This window comes from Leptodactylus fuscus, chromosome 4 (genome assembly GCF_031893055.1).
Source record: "Leptodactylus fuscus isolate aLepFus1 chromosome 4, aLepFus1.hap2, whole genome shotgun sequence".
Lineage (NCBI taxonomy): Eukaryota > Metazoa > Chordata > Amphibia > Anura > Leptodactylidae > Leptodactylus > Leptodactylus fuscus.
Window position 1 is genome coordinate 71,523,993 of NC_134268.1, and position 15,367 is coordinate 71,539,359.

General features: G+C 39.7%; 1 protein-coding gene across 2 annotated transcripts in view; it reads right to left on the bottom strand.

The window, feature by feature from the left end:
- The window catches only part of MYOM1 (myomesin 1), an 84,564-nt gene extending 72,057 nt beyond the window's left edge, over nt 1–12,507 (bottom strand). The window contains exon 1 of one of the 2 annotated variants that reach the window (XM_075270634.1): nt 12,395–12,507. The gene's annotated coding sequence lies outside the window, so the exon portion shown is untranslated. The remainder of the gene's footprint in view (nt 1–12,394) is intronic. The other variant, XM_075270635.1, reaches the window with a different exon arrangement.
- Between the last annotated feature and the right edge of the window lie 2,860 nt (nt 12,508–15,367).

Consider the following 15,367-nt stretch of genomic DNA (forward strand, 5'->3'; position numbering starts at 1 on the left):
TAAAACTGTGAGGGGGATGAAGTGTAACTACAATTTTATTTCTTTTTTCAGTTAAAGATAATGTTTGTAATATACTTTATACAAGAAAATGTCTATTTCTTCACTTATTAGCCTTCTTCTGATGAAATCTGTACAATATATCTCTATGGAGAGGAGGTGGAGGAAAATGGGAGATCCTCAAATTGAGAGACATCTGAAATATCAGAAGGCTGTTCAGCTAGCGGGAAAAAGAAGTGGCATGCCCTATCTTCACGTGGATTCTGCAGCCCAAGACACCCTCATGCTAAGGCCTATTCATTCAGCATTGTATCGGCATCTCATCGTGGGTAACCGTGCCAAAAAGCCACATGGCAGAATAGGTTTCCGCTGAGTGAACTTACCCTAAGACAGCATCAACAGTGCTATATCTTTTTTATTAAAAAGATCTGGTATATCAAAATAGTTCTGTTGTACTGGTAAACAGGATAGTGGCACTATACAAAAAATATTAGGCTCCTTTCCTCCTTATCTTCATTCAGACTGTTTACTTGTATAGAATACATCTCCATACTTAACACATAGAAGTTTATGGTGAGGAGAGTAGAGGAAGATTGATTTATTGATTGATTTATTTGGAATATACAGCTTTCTTCAAAGAGCTCCTTCACTCACAGTGTAATAGAGTTTAGAGACTGCAGTTATTTGGGTGTCTCTTCTAGTAGCTACCTCATCTCCCTCCATTCTCCATAGACTTCAATGTAAATAGTAGCCTGATAACTGAAGAAGAAATAGTACAACATTTATTTTACTCACCTATACTATTCATTTATGAAAAGTTGTTTTATAATAAGAGGTATGATTTAAATTAAAATTAAACATATTTCCTGTAAGATAAGATAACCCTTTAATAGTCCCACCATGGGGAACATTCAGGAAATTCTATGGAAATAAGAAGACAAAACAGTAATACATTAGTCTGGATCTTTAACCCTCATCATGTGTATGTTTTAAATATTCTTACAATTATTACAAAAGGGCTTCTGACCTTCACAGTATCTGACATCTGTCAGTGCTATTAAATGGCATGTACACATTATATTATCTTCTGACATGTCATTGAGAAATGTCAGGAGATGTTGTTGGTGGCGCCCCTCAGCTGAGGCTGCCATTACTCTCATATCACATGTTAGACTATGTTTCTATGTACACATAACTATTGGCTTTGCAGCACTACAATTACTATCTACATTAGTTCCATAACAAACTTACTATTCAATTACTGAAGAGAGAAGCTGCAAAAATAGTCTTGCAGTTAAAAAAATAAAAAGTTACCTTCAATGCTATAAAACAGGAAACACTGGGGTCCATTATAGATTTCTATGAGACAACCTTACAAACAAGCAGAAGAAGAGGCTAAAATGTAACCCTAAAATTCACTGGTACTAATATGCAAACCGAATAGAGAGTAGAGAGTAGAATATAAAGACACTCTTGTGTTACATAGGTCAAAAAGGTAAAAAAAAAATATATACCTATAATATCCAACTAATCCTAAATTACCTTGAAAGCAACTCTGATATATAAATTGTATGGAAAACTTCTAAATGTAACAAAATGTATACAAAGTAAGGATTTATAAAGCTAGCTACTCCAAAATTCTGGCACCAAAGGTTCACAAATATAGGTTTTGGCCACTTTGTGGGCTCATTTATACATAAATTTTGCAACTTGCAACTTTTAGGCTAAGGTCCCACGTAGTCAAACAAAGAAAAAGTAAAAATAAAAAAATGCTGAGAGGAAAAATAGAAAAAAATATCACCTGAAAAACTATTTGTGTAGAAAAAATGCCCGAAGAAAACTCCAGAAAAAGCAATACTGGCATTTTTATTGTTTGTTTGTTTTTACAGATAAGTGGCTCTTAAAACTTAAAAATCCCCCCCCCCCGTATATGTGTACATTTATTATATTGAACACAGAAGCTCTTAAAACAGAGGGACAATAAATTCAGGCGACCATACGAGAAGCAGAAAATGAACTACTTATTAATTACTAGCATTTACCCGTGATTTCGTCCGCGGGTTGTTGTTGGTGGACGATGCGACGGCGTCCGCAGACCCCCACTGATCCCAAACCCCTCTTTTGTGCTGACCCCTCTCGCACGGCACACCATGAACTCGTTCCCCGCGGAACCCATCCCGCATGGCACTGTAGTACCCCCAGGCCACCGAAAGTCGTCTTGCGCAACCCCCCCCCCCCCCCGGGTGGGCCCCAAACCCCTCCTCTGTGTCCCCCCTGCCCCAAAGCCCAGGGCACCGTACTGTCCCCCTAATCCCTGTCCCCAAAGCTGCCACACATGCCCCCCCACACCTCACACCCAAGACCCACCAGCCCCGCGGCCCTGTGCACTTCCCTGGGCCCCCAAACCCCTCTCCTGACACCCCCCTGCCCATCCAAACGCCGCTCCTGCTCCCCCACAGTGGAGTGCCCGGCTCCATACCCTGCACTTCCCTGGGATACTCACACAGAGCTGGCTCATCCACTCCACGTGTGGTGTCCTGCAGATGGAGGCTGCGTGTCTGCCTCGGACCTGAGCCGTGAGTGTCCGGCATCTTGTCAGGGGCACAGACTGTCCCCAGCCTCTGGAGTTGCCAAGCGCCATAAGGGTGATGCAGCATGGCCAAGTTGCGCTGGAGATCCCGCACATGAGGTGCCATCTTCTTTACTCCACGCTGTTTTGGGCTGCATCCTCCCACAACATAGCGCGCACCAATCGGCGTGCGCTGTAAGGGCCTGTGATGACGTCATCTCAGGTCCTCAAACTTACTCTGTACCGAACTTCGGTCCTCACAGTCATGATGCCCAGACACCCACGGGGATGGTATGTAGCCTAGCATCTATTCCGGCCAGCATTCTATGTGTGTGTGAAATTTCAGGACAATCCATGCAGCGGTGTAGGAGTGATTAAGGAAAAACATCCAAACACACAAACTTTCACATTTATAATATTAGTAGGCTAGTAAGACTTTGGAAAGCAGATGCTCCTGCAGACACTGACTTTCTCTGTCTTGTTATGTGAGATATTTTTGCAAAAGTCAAAACGGACTGCTATTATATGGAATTGAAGTCAGCTTCTCAGCTACCGATCACCAATGGTCACCTTCTCAGATGTACGGTGATAATGAAGTGACAGACGGCTGTTGCATTTTTATATTTAAGCTGGAAGTCAGAAACACTATGGTATTCCCTTTTTCAGGGCCTGGGGGGTTAGTGCATGACACAAAGGTTCTGCCATTGAATCTCTGTGTCATATATGGCTTCCTTAGGCCCTGCACAAGCATAAAACAATATAGCGTATTAGATGTGGCTGATGTTAATCTTTAAGAATTATTTAATGACATCACCTAAACCTCGAAGTGTTACTATAAGTCGTCTAGGGCTCCTAGTTAGGTCTGAGTTATTGCATGATATCTGCCCGCACCAACAGCTAGGATAAGCTAGCACTATGTCATTCCTCATCTCATAACTTCATGTAGGTACATTCTAATATGTTCATGACTTTCACTCTTGCCAAGGCTAAAATTGGCCGTACAGTGTGCTGTCCTGAAACCAAGCCCAAGTAACACGCAACAAGATCAAAGTAAAGTTTTGCCATACATGTAATACACAGCAGTTTAATAATGAGAATCACTCGTGGAATAACTAGCTTGGAAGAGATCCAGATAAGTAAGTGAATGTGAATACTGCAGCTCACTCATGTATTGTCTCCCACTGCCCTACTAGTCAAGACCATGTATTTAGTGCCCATAGATTTCTCAGAAAAATGTTTTCAAGCTGCAGACTCTCAGTACTGGCTATGTAGGAAAATGGGGCGTGCATGTAAATGGGGTCTGACAGTCCTGTTCATATGCAATGCAAAATTTCTAAGCAGATTTTATGTAATTCTATGGAAAAAATGGAGTATCTTGCTACTTATTTTGGAAGGGCAGCACGGTGGCTCAGTGGTTAGCACTGCAGCCTTGTAGCACTGGAGTCCTAGGTTCAAATCCTGCCAAGGGCAACATCTGCAAGGAGTTTGTATGTTCTCCCCGTGTTTGCGTGGGTTTCCTCCGGGTACTCCGGTTTCCTCCCAAAGACATACTGATAGGTAATGTAGATTGTGAGCCCTATATGGGACAGTGACTGACAATATCTGTAAAGCGCTGCGGAATATGATGGTGCTATATAAGTAAGCATAAATTAAAAAAATAAAGATTATCCCCATTAGATAATAATAGGGATAATCCTTGTGTGTATCTGCTACAAACATGCAGCACATTAGTGACACAAAACTGAGTGTAAGACGTTATTCACACATCACTGTTTTGCATCAGTCTAATACAAATCCAGAAACCAGTCCAAAAGACAAAACCAGTACACTGTTTGGTCTGCACTGTGTTATACAGAGGAGAATCAGCAGCAATGCCCATGATCAGTACCCACAGGCACTGACCGAGGCACCATTTTAACACCGATCGCTATCCCCCAGAACGAGATCTGCGTCCATGACCATGATCATGGCAGTAAAATATTTTTTAAAATGTAAAGATTAAGTCACTTCTCTTTCCCCAGATCAGATATAAAACGAAATAAATAAAGTAAAACACACACTGTATAAATTTGGTGTCCCTGAAATTGTACTGACCCATAGACATGCCATTTTGGCTGCATAGTGAACGCTGTATAAACAAAGCCTGTAAGAAAGTTGCGCAAATGCAGTTTTATAAAACTGATTTTCTAATTCCACTACAACTACACTACTAATTTTTTTTCCAGCTTCTCGGTTGATTGTACAGAACATTAAATGATACTACTATGAAGTACAATTTGTTCCACCAAAATTAAGCCCTCATGCGCCTGTGTAAATGGAAAAATAAAAAAGTTATGGCTTTTGGGTGAATGGAGTAAAAAATGAAAATCATGGTGGGAAAAGGGGTAAAGCTGTTCTCCTGCTCTCTATCTTCTGCTTGTTAATAATAGATTGCTCTCTACTGTATATCCAGCTTCATACATAGAGCTTTGTAGAAAAGGAAGGGGCTAAGCAGGAGGCTGCTGTCACTGGTTAATCGGTTTATTGCCTCATTCTGTGCACTGGTTGCCTCCAATCTACAAACCTAGCAGTATTTAAAAAAGCATAGAATAGAAGAGTGCAACAGCAGCAAATATGCGAGTATGTTATTTAGCAGCTTCTTCATCATCAGGAGTACATCTGCTTTTGGTTTCTAAACGGCATAAGAACACCTAATACCGAAACAGGTTGTGTAAGGGCATCCTTACTTAGTGTAAATGATCAAAATGATCAATTAGAAAAAATATAATTTATAGAGATGTGCAAACGAGTTCAATCCTAACTTTCCACAAATGTTGGGTTCAAACAAACCAAAACTTCTGGTGGTCCGATTTGCACAAACTGGTTAAAATGTTAGCCACCATGTGAAACCATGGGAAAAGCAGAGATGACGAATTAGGGAGACAAGACATGACAGTTGGAAGAATAAGAAATAAAGTCCATTCATTCAGGCAAAATATAACAGTTGGCTCATCACAATGTCTATCAGTTCTGGTATGACAAACAGGGCAGTGGAGGTGGCTCGTATGCTCGTAATAGTGAGATCATAGATGTCCAAGTCCAGAATGATTGCCCGAAAAAAAGGTGAAGAAGCCTTGACTTTAATATCATCATAAGACACACCGGCTCAAGTTTTGGACAAAAACTTTAGAATTGGACAGTAGAAGATTGGAAACAGGTGATTTGGAGCTATGAGATGAAAGTCAATAGGCTGGGCTCAGATGGGTGCAAATGGGTCTAGAAGAAACAAGGGTAAAAGGGCTAATGGATCATGAAATTGAAGGACCTGTAAAGTTTGGTGGAGGAAGCCAGATGATATGGGGTGGTTTCACAGCCAAAGGCATTAGATACTTGACAAGGAATGATGGTGGTCTTAATGCTGAGCTATATGTGAGTATCCTACAGGACAAGTTACTTCGTACACTAAATTACTATGCAAGACAACAACCTGAAGCATATGTGGAGATTAGCAAAGGAAAAATTTAATGACAATGAAGTAGAGGTGCTGGTTTGCCCCCCACAGTCCCCAGACCTCAACCCAATCAAACACTTATGGCTAGAGTTGAAGAAAAAGTTGCATTCATACCCAGATGAGTCGACCACTATGTACCAACTTTAGGAATGGGCAAACAGACCTGGGATCAGATTTCAGTCGAGACATGCTTGAATCTGATCAAGAGCATGCCCAGAAGGATTCAGGCAATGTTGAGTCCCATGACAATAATCTGCATAACTAATCATATGTTAAGTAGTTGCAAGACAAATTTATGTATGAGATAGCCAAGATGACTGTCTATAAAATGATGGTAGTCTCACATCAGAAGCTGCAGTGGATGGTGAGATATGGAGCCTGAAAGACAAATGTTCAGAACATTGTTACCCTTTTGTTCGTCGGTGTATCTGGCATAATTTGCCTTTTTTTCTGTGCCAGACTGAGGAAGTGATATATAACACCTCTTTTAGTCATTTTTATAGTACTGTAAAATTTGGCCTGTTTTTTCCTTGCTAAAAACCAAAAAAATAAGTCCAAAATTTTAAAAAGCGTGAAAAAAATCCAACTGTGCAGTGTTTTTTTAAATAGACTGTTTGTTATCACTATCCACCTTCTGAATCTTGGAAGGTTCACACATCTCTAATCATGTATCAGTGATGGAAATTGTTTGATTATGTGTAAAAATTATCTTCATTTGTTTGACCAATTGTTATTAAACGTAATTGGCTGCAATCCATTTCCTATTGAACTTTAAGTTGGTTCTAGTACATATAGTGGTTGTCAATGTGCAGCGTATGCTAGTTATGAATATTAAAGGGTTTTACAATATAGATAATCCATTCTAAACATAGGCAATCAATGTTGGATAGTTTGGGGTCCACCTCTCGGCATCTCTGCCTTTAGCTGTCTGAAGGGACCATGGTGCTTGGGCAACAGCTTCAGTCTCTTGATCAGTCCATATACCAAAAATCTGCTTAATTTTGGAAAAGAAACTTAAATAAACAATCCATCTTTCCCCCCCTCATTTCTACATAGGTAAGGTGCAGTGATGGTCTCATTCATCTCTTATGTTGCCTGGTGCTGCCCCATGTGACCTTCTTCTGAGTTGCCCAAAGTCTTTTTCTGTTAATTAAAACTTAGATTCTCAATGCATTGTTCTGAAAATCTCATCTTCAGTTCCAAAGGAATGCATTGAGAGTTTGGGTTCCAGTTGACTGAAAATGCAGTGACTTTTGGAAACTCAGAAACAGGTCATGGGGTATTGCTTAGCACTGTCTGCTGGAAGAGGCAACAAATGCTGGTATTACCCCACTACTGAGTTTCCAGGGGTCACTGTCTTTTTCAGTCAACAGGAACCCAGTCTATGGCTCTGTAGCCAAGGAACTGCACCTCTGTTCCGTTCATATGAATAGAAGCAGAGCTGTTTCCATGCGTATATACTGTATACAGCTTCTAGTAGTCAAGTCAGTTGATCAGTGTGGGGTCTAGGTAGGGCTGAGCTACTATGTCCCAAATCAAAATCACAACTAATTGGACATTTTACTTTGGTTATAATTAATAAACAATTATTTTAGGACACTCCCCTTTTTGCATACAGCTCCCCCTATTTATATATCATACCTTACTACTGAATTTGGTTTCAGTTATTTGCATCAGTGTACAGTAAGTGACATATCCTTTGGTCAATGGCAATGTTAGATAAGATGGCATGGATGCCAAATAGTTGAAATAATCAATATGAGTAAGTTAACAATTAATTGAGCTGACTTTTGATTATTTTTTGATTAATTTACCAGCCCTAGGTCCAGGGGGAAGACCCCCCTACAGATCAGATACTGATGACGTATTCTGTGGATACATTGTGATGTGCTGTTGGTCTTTCACCAAATTATGGTAAAATCTCTAAAAACCATTAGATGTTCACATTAAACCACAAGGTAGTTGCTAACTTGTAAAATGTTTGTGAGATAATGTGTTTATTGGACAAAGCTAGAGATATTCAACTTGGTTTCCAATGTGAATGATGCCAATTATAAACTGGTTCTGCCAATTCTACCTCTCCCAGGAGTTGCAATTCCATTGCTATATTTCAATCCTGCTTCAGGCCTCCTGTGAATGCTGGAGCTGCCCAAAATGAAATTCTAATACTGATGATATATCCACTGGATGGGACATTGGTATGTGATCTGTGGGGGCCTGGGCCTGGCAGGGGTCAACTGTTCTGGCAACCTTCAGGCACCAAAAGCTGCTGTAGTGGACAGAGTTCCCCAGAACCATAGTCATGCAGTGGACGGGGCTGTGGCCCTGTTCCTATTACTTTTATAGCAGTAGCCTGCACATGCTCCTTGTCTATTACAGCAGTTTCCAGTGCCTGGTGGCTTCCGGAACAGGTGACCTGTATGGGGTGTCCGACCCTCACAGATTACATACATCCTTTGGATAGCTCAGCCGTATGAAAAATCCATTTGTGGCTGGAAACTCCCTTTAACTTGCCAGGTATCAACATATTTAGGAATACTATTGGTTTAATCTTTTACTACAACTACTGACAGCACTAAAGCCCTTCATCACTGACCAAGACCAATATCAGCTGTTCTACTGAAACATTATTGGAACTGCTTCCACTCCACATACCATCCTCACAATCAGTCCATTTTTGGGTTGTATTGACAACTCCTGACATCCAGAGGTGTTATCTACATTTTTGTCACTATCATCAGTTTAGTGTGTCTAACATAAATTTGTATGTAACTCTTTGTATCCTCTTTTTCTCATTGCTTATTATATACCAACATTATTACCATCAGCTCTTTTTTATTATTTCTAATCCAGTCAATAATTATGACCTAATTCTCATATTTAGGCATGGTTTATTTTCACTGTATACTAAATGACATCACTTCTATTAATTACTACTATTATTATTCTTGGAATAAATTACACTCTAAGGAGGATACCTGTCTATTGGCCAAATACAAAAGATGACATCACATTTTAGTTCTAACATGCCGAGATCTTTTGTCAACACTATCTTTATTCTTCATGTACTGACTCACAACGCCTAAAGAAACATTATCTTTGTCTATGATCTTGAAACTTTATTTTAATAAGTAAGACCTTAGCCTAAAAGCTTTCAAAGATCTCTAAGCCATCTAACTAGTTATTTACATGGGTAACCTAAGGACGGCCATATGCATTAGATAAATGCTGGTGGATCGTAATAATGCAAAACCAGAGTCTGGTTGGGTCTCTTTTTGGAAGCTTATCTATTGATATCTGGAAAGGAAATAGTTCTAACATATCTGAACCTGCTAAATGTTTTGACTATTATTTGTGTGACTTATCATTGCAGGCTGCCATTTGTTACTAGCCAACAACAGGGAGCAGGATTATTCTGCAAGAACCATTCCCATACACTGAGAAATAAGACACTGGTGACTTCAATGGAAGAATCATCACAGTTAGAACATTTTGTAGTTTATATTATGTAGTCTACTGTGGCTGTTTGGGTGCCAGAAATATGTGTTTATTTAATGGGGTCTTCACAACTGGACAACCCCATCTCAGATATAAGCCATCCAGCAAATACCTACTAGCTGCAGGTCCAGCTCTTGTAACTAACACTGATAAAGATCCGCGTAAGATTACTTATTTTCCCTGCAGCACCTAAATCGACAACAATAATATTCATTACACCATGTCCATAAGAGCTGCTCTTTTTAGAGTCTCTCCACATACAGAGGACTTTCAAGTGACTGTTCCCCCCACAATGTCCAGCCATCAGTATGTAGAGCAGGAAGAGCAGAGCAGATTGATATATTGTTTTTGATAGAAAAGCTTCAGTATAGGCTGTCACTTATTCATGTACATATCTGCCCATTCTGAGCTTAGTAGTCAAGTGGGCGGTCTTTCTCGTGGTTGTTATCCTTCACAGCATGCGTGTGCATGCAAAGGTAGCTGTTCATCACTCAGTAGGACCATCCACTTGACTCCTAATCCCAGAGTAAACACAGATTTAAAGAATGTGGAGACTTTATAGCTGAAAAAATAAACTGTGATGCACCTTTACATCACATTACCATTGTATAAATAAAAGGGAACCGGGCTTTCTTATGTATGGGCTGTGCAAATAATGGACACAGTAACCATACAATGAAAGATGGCGCAGTCACATAATTTATCCACAGTAAGGGTGCATTCACACGGAGGAAAATGGCGCTGAATTTGGTGTGGAATCCGCGTCAGATTCAGCGCTGAAAAAAAAAGCCTCCCATTGACTTCAATGGGTTTCTTTTGGGAGGCTTTTTTTTCAGCGCTGAATCTAACTGTTTTCTTGTGCAGGTGTTGAAGTGGGGAAAGCTGAGGATACATTCACATGGATAAAAGATGTGACCGCCACCATCTTTCACTCTGCATGGGTGTAACGATCAGCTGCTAGGGGGGCCAAAAACTAAGTTAGCCCATTTCCATAGACACCAATTATTCCTTCACTTCACTGGGACATCATGATGCTCGCATATGATATTGTTAGAATTGCTGATATTGTAACATCACTTTGTGTGTTATTTCTGTACTATGAGATTACTGTGTGCATGACCCTGGTACTGTGACATCATGTTATCATTGGCATAACCCCATACCGTGGTATCACTGTGTAAATTATCTCTGTGCTATGACATCACTGTTTGCATTATCCTAGTACTGTGGTATCACTGTGTGGATTATTCCTATACTATGACATCACTGTGTGTATTATCCCTATGTCATCACCACAAGCATTATCCCAGTACTGAAATGACACTGCATGCATTATTCCTTTACTGTGGCATCACCACGTGAATTCTTCCTATATTATGACATCACTGTGTGCATTATCCTAGTACTTTGGTATCACTGTGTGCATTATTCCTATACTATGACATCACTGTGTGTATTATCCCTATGTCATCACCACAAGCATTATCCCAGTACTGCATGCATTATTCCTTCACTGTGGCATCACCACGTGAATTATTCCTATATTATGACATGTCACTGTGTGCATTATCCCTGAACTGTATCTAGGAATAACACAACATGCATTATTCCTGTATGGTGATATTACTATGTGTATTATCCTAGTACTGCAACATCACTGTGCATTATCTGTAGTGTAAAAGCACTATATATATTATCCCTGTATATAAAGGAGAAAAAATAATTGTACTGAACTTGCTGCTTATTATACTTAAGGTGTCCCATTACCAGGGCCCCATGAATACTTGTTATGCCACCGTTTCACTGTACAGTAGCAAAGTTTGCTGGATCCATTGTTTGAGCTACTTCTGCAGGCACCGCTGGAGGCCTTTATTTGCTCAGCTAGATTTTGATATGAATATACAGCATGTCACAGTTTATTGCATGTTCCAATATTTCTCTAAAAAGCACCCTATTCTTGTAAACTGGTAAGTTACTCTAGAACTTTTCTACCCAAACTATATATCAATCTGCTCAGCTCTGCCTGCTCTATAACATACTGTCAGCCGACTAGATTGCATTTTCACTGTTACAGTTTCCCTTTAAGCACTGTGCAATCTTAGTGCAATCTTAGTGAACATTCCATGCTGAAAAGACACCATGTTACTAAATACATGTGTTACATTATATCCTCATATCCAATAATATCACACATTCATTAGCCTGGAACACCCTCAGCTCCAGTTCTCAGTCCAGTGGAATGAATTTACCCTATTGGCTATGGAAGGATTTCTACTTCCTCAATTCAAAATTATATCTTTGTATTTGCACAAAGATATTTTAGGATATTTAGAATTAGCAAGATTTGAGTGTCTTGTATCTTATAGTCTATTATTATTTATATACCAAATAAAACTTATATAATAAGCTTACAAACCCAGTCTGATATTCTCAACAGTTATTGGCACCTTTGTAGTTATGAATCTCTGATGTATAGTTACAATATTAGTTCAATTATTTTCAGCAAAACAATACACACAATGATAAGACTTATACAAATGCATAAATATTTAAATAAATACAAGTATAATTAATTGGACATTTTTGACAAATACCCTCAAACCACACAGTATGCACATAAGCACAAACACACAGAAAACATTAGTTCCATATTGTTAGTGAGGATGAGCTCATTCTTAAGAAAAGTCAGACAGAGCTCAGCGTCCCAGGTTTATGTCACTGGATAAGGAACAGGCTCAGCTTCAAGGTTCAGTGTATTAACTGTAGATCTTAGCAGCCATTAGAGGTGATTATTTTGGGTAGATGAGACAAGTGTGTCATATTTAAGAGTTGACACTTACCTCAGTGCAGGAAGTACTCTGAGAATGTATGTAAAATCTAGGAAGAAAAAGGGGAAAATCCAGAATCCAACAATGAGATTGAAGAGATCAGTACTAGGAACTGGACATTGGAGTCCAGCGCAAAAATGATGCCTGGTGTCAGTGGAATGTCAGAGCCCCAGTCCAAGCCATTTATGGACACATGTCAAGATAAATATAGCAGCACAGGGAGGGAGAGAGACAGAAACAAGCTGCTATCTCTTCATAACCACTTATACTCTCATACAAGACGCTAGAGTTTAACCATTAATGTTTCATTCACAATCAATTTTCTTTGGCAGAGAATTAGGAGAGGTGTAGAACTTCACTAACAATATACCTTACTAGATACTGGCGGATCTTTGCTAGTGCAATAAGGTTCCATAGGCCAGGAATATTGTACTTAGTAGACTGATAGGCTAACTGTTTATTGAGAGGTTTTCAACGCTTCTGACAAGGATTGGCTTCTGTTATACCCACAATGCACTGGGATCTGAAAATAGGGCCCTACTTGAGCAAAACTCTTACTAAACAGGCCACAGCTTTTACTGAAGGTCACTTACCTTCCCTGCTGTAGGTATAGTAGGAATATATACAGTATATAAGACAAGCAATTAGAGACACCAGACTCAAAATATAATAATCCACAAGCATATTTGACCTGGACATAGATATGTCGTCTTGTGTGAAGTCTTTTAGTGTTCTTTTCCTTTATTTCTGACTTATTGTGACCTAACATGTGCTGTATTTTCACAGATTGTCAAAGTCTATAAGGTTTTGTCACCCAGCTTTCCTTAGATATTGAAGTACAGATAAATTTGCATTGTTATGACTTAAAGGGGTTGTCTAGGATAAACTAAGAATTAACCCCTTAACTACAGTAAATCCCCTCCCTCCACGTAACTTCTAATTTACTTCAATTAAAAAAATGTATAATTACCCATATCCTTGGAGCGGTCAAGTGACCGCCCCAGGGACACTTTCTAATAATCCGGTGATGTTCTGTTTCACTGCTTCCAAAACGGAACATTACCATTACTCTTCCCTCCCATCTCGATCAATACTTACCAAGCCTAGTAGTGGGAAGAATAATTTAGCTAGGGAGATGGGGGAAGGGTGGGAGGAGCTAGTAATGGGAGGGATTGCTAGGCTAGGGAGATGGAGAGGGGCTAGTAATGTGCGGGATTGCTACGCTAGGGAGACGGGAGGGTGGGAAGAGCTAGTGGTGGGCGGGATAGCTAGGCTAGTGAGACAGGGAGGGGGAGTGTAATGGAGAGAGGAGGGGGCTGAGTGAGAGGGAACTAGTGAAGAAAAGGGAAGCAGCACAGCAGGAAGTTATAACATGTAAAGAAATGTAGAGGATGCAGAAGCAACCAGAGACACCCAGAAATCACTCCAAACACTGTTATAGGTAAATGGGCATACTTATTAACTAGAGATGAGTGAGTACTGTTCGGATCAGCCGATCCGAACAGCACGCTCGCATAGAAATGAATGGACGTAGCCGGCACGCGGGGGGTTAAGCGGCCGGCCGCCGTCAAAGCGGAAGTACCAGGTGCATCCATTCATTTCTATGGAGCGTGCTGTTCGGATCGGCTGATCCGAACAATACTCGCTCATCTCTATTATTAACCCATTACTAGCACTAACAGACCTTTCTAAACAAAAAAAAAAAAAAGATTTTCTGCCCGGAAAACCCCTTTAACTACTCACCATAAATGTGTCTGCCAGTCTTTGCTAGTTCTCAAATGTGCCTGCATTATTTATGAGAGAACAGCTTTCTTGCTTCTTCCTGCCCCTTAACCAAAGACCGATGGCTGCTGTGCATAATGCAGATGTAACACGTAATCTCTAAATTTAATAAAGTTATTAAAAATAAATGTTACAAAAATTAAAAAGAATAAACATTCTTTGTTTAATATTTATTAAACAAATGTAATATACAATAAAACCATGAACATATGTATACATATTTTTTTTTAACTTATTTAGCTTGCATATATAGCGCCAATATATTCAGCAGCTCTTTATAGACATTACTATTGCTCGCTGTCCCAAGTGGGGCTCACAATCTAAATTCCTTATCTGTCTTTGGAGTGTGGGAACTAACCAGAGTACCCGGAGGTAACCCACATATGATAATAGCTGTAAGAAATGTACAACCAAGGTAACTTGTTCAATATTCTATGTAATCCAAAATGGTGCAAAAACAGGTACAACGCGTACCACAAAATACAATGCTCAATTGCTCATACAGTGATAAAAAGTAAAAAGATACAGCTTTTGCAATGAAATGTGACTAAAATAAATGGATTTAAAGTGATTTGCCTCTGAAGATGAAAAATATTTGTGGGTTTAAATGAACAAATACATGTTAAGCCCCATGTAGGCACACACTTGCATCTTTAGGCCATTGATTATGGTTTTTGGATACATCACTTTGATTTCTATAGCTCATCTTTCAATTAATCAGGAAGGATTGCAATCTGGAGACTGTTAGTATGTATTCTGTTTTATCATAGACCTTTGGATGTTCTGACACTTGTAGGTCACTCAGATGTCACATATCATAATAACTGCAGTGTATGAGTCTTCATTGTCCTTCACACACTCAACAAATTATTTATCGACTCAGTATTGAAACCGCATTAGAAAATATCCTGGAGAGTGGCACAGACCTTCATTGTACCTTTCATTCTCACTCTGCCCAGTGCATAAAGGGATTGTCCAACTTTACGATATATAAATAGCCTATCCTTAGGAAAGACCATTAGTATCAGATCAGTGGAAGTCTGAGTCTTGGCAGCCCCATTGATCAGCTGTTTGTAGGGGCCACACTGTCTCCTCTTCAGTGTTTACATAGATCCATATATCAGAATACAATTGTAGTGGTTGTTCAGGAATGGCACAGCGCTGCAATACCCAAAACAGTCCACACTAAATCTACCAAGGATG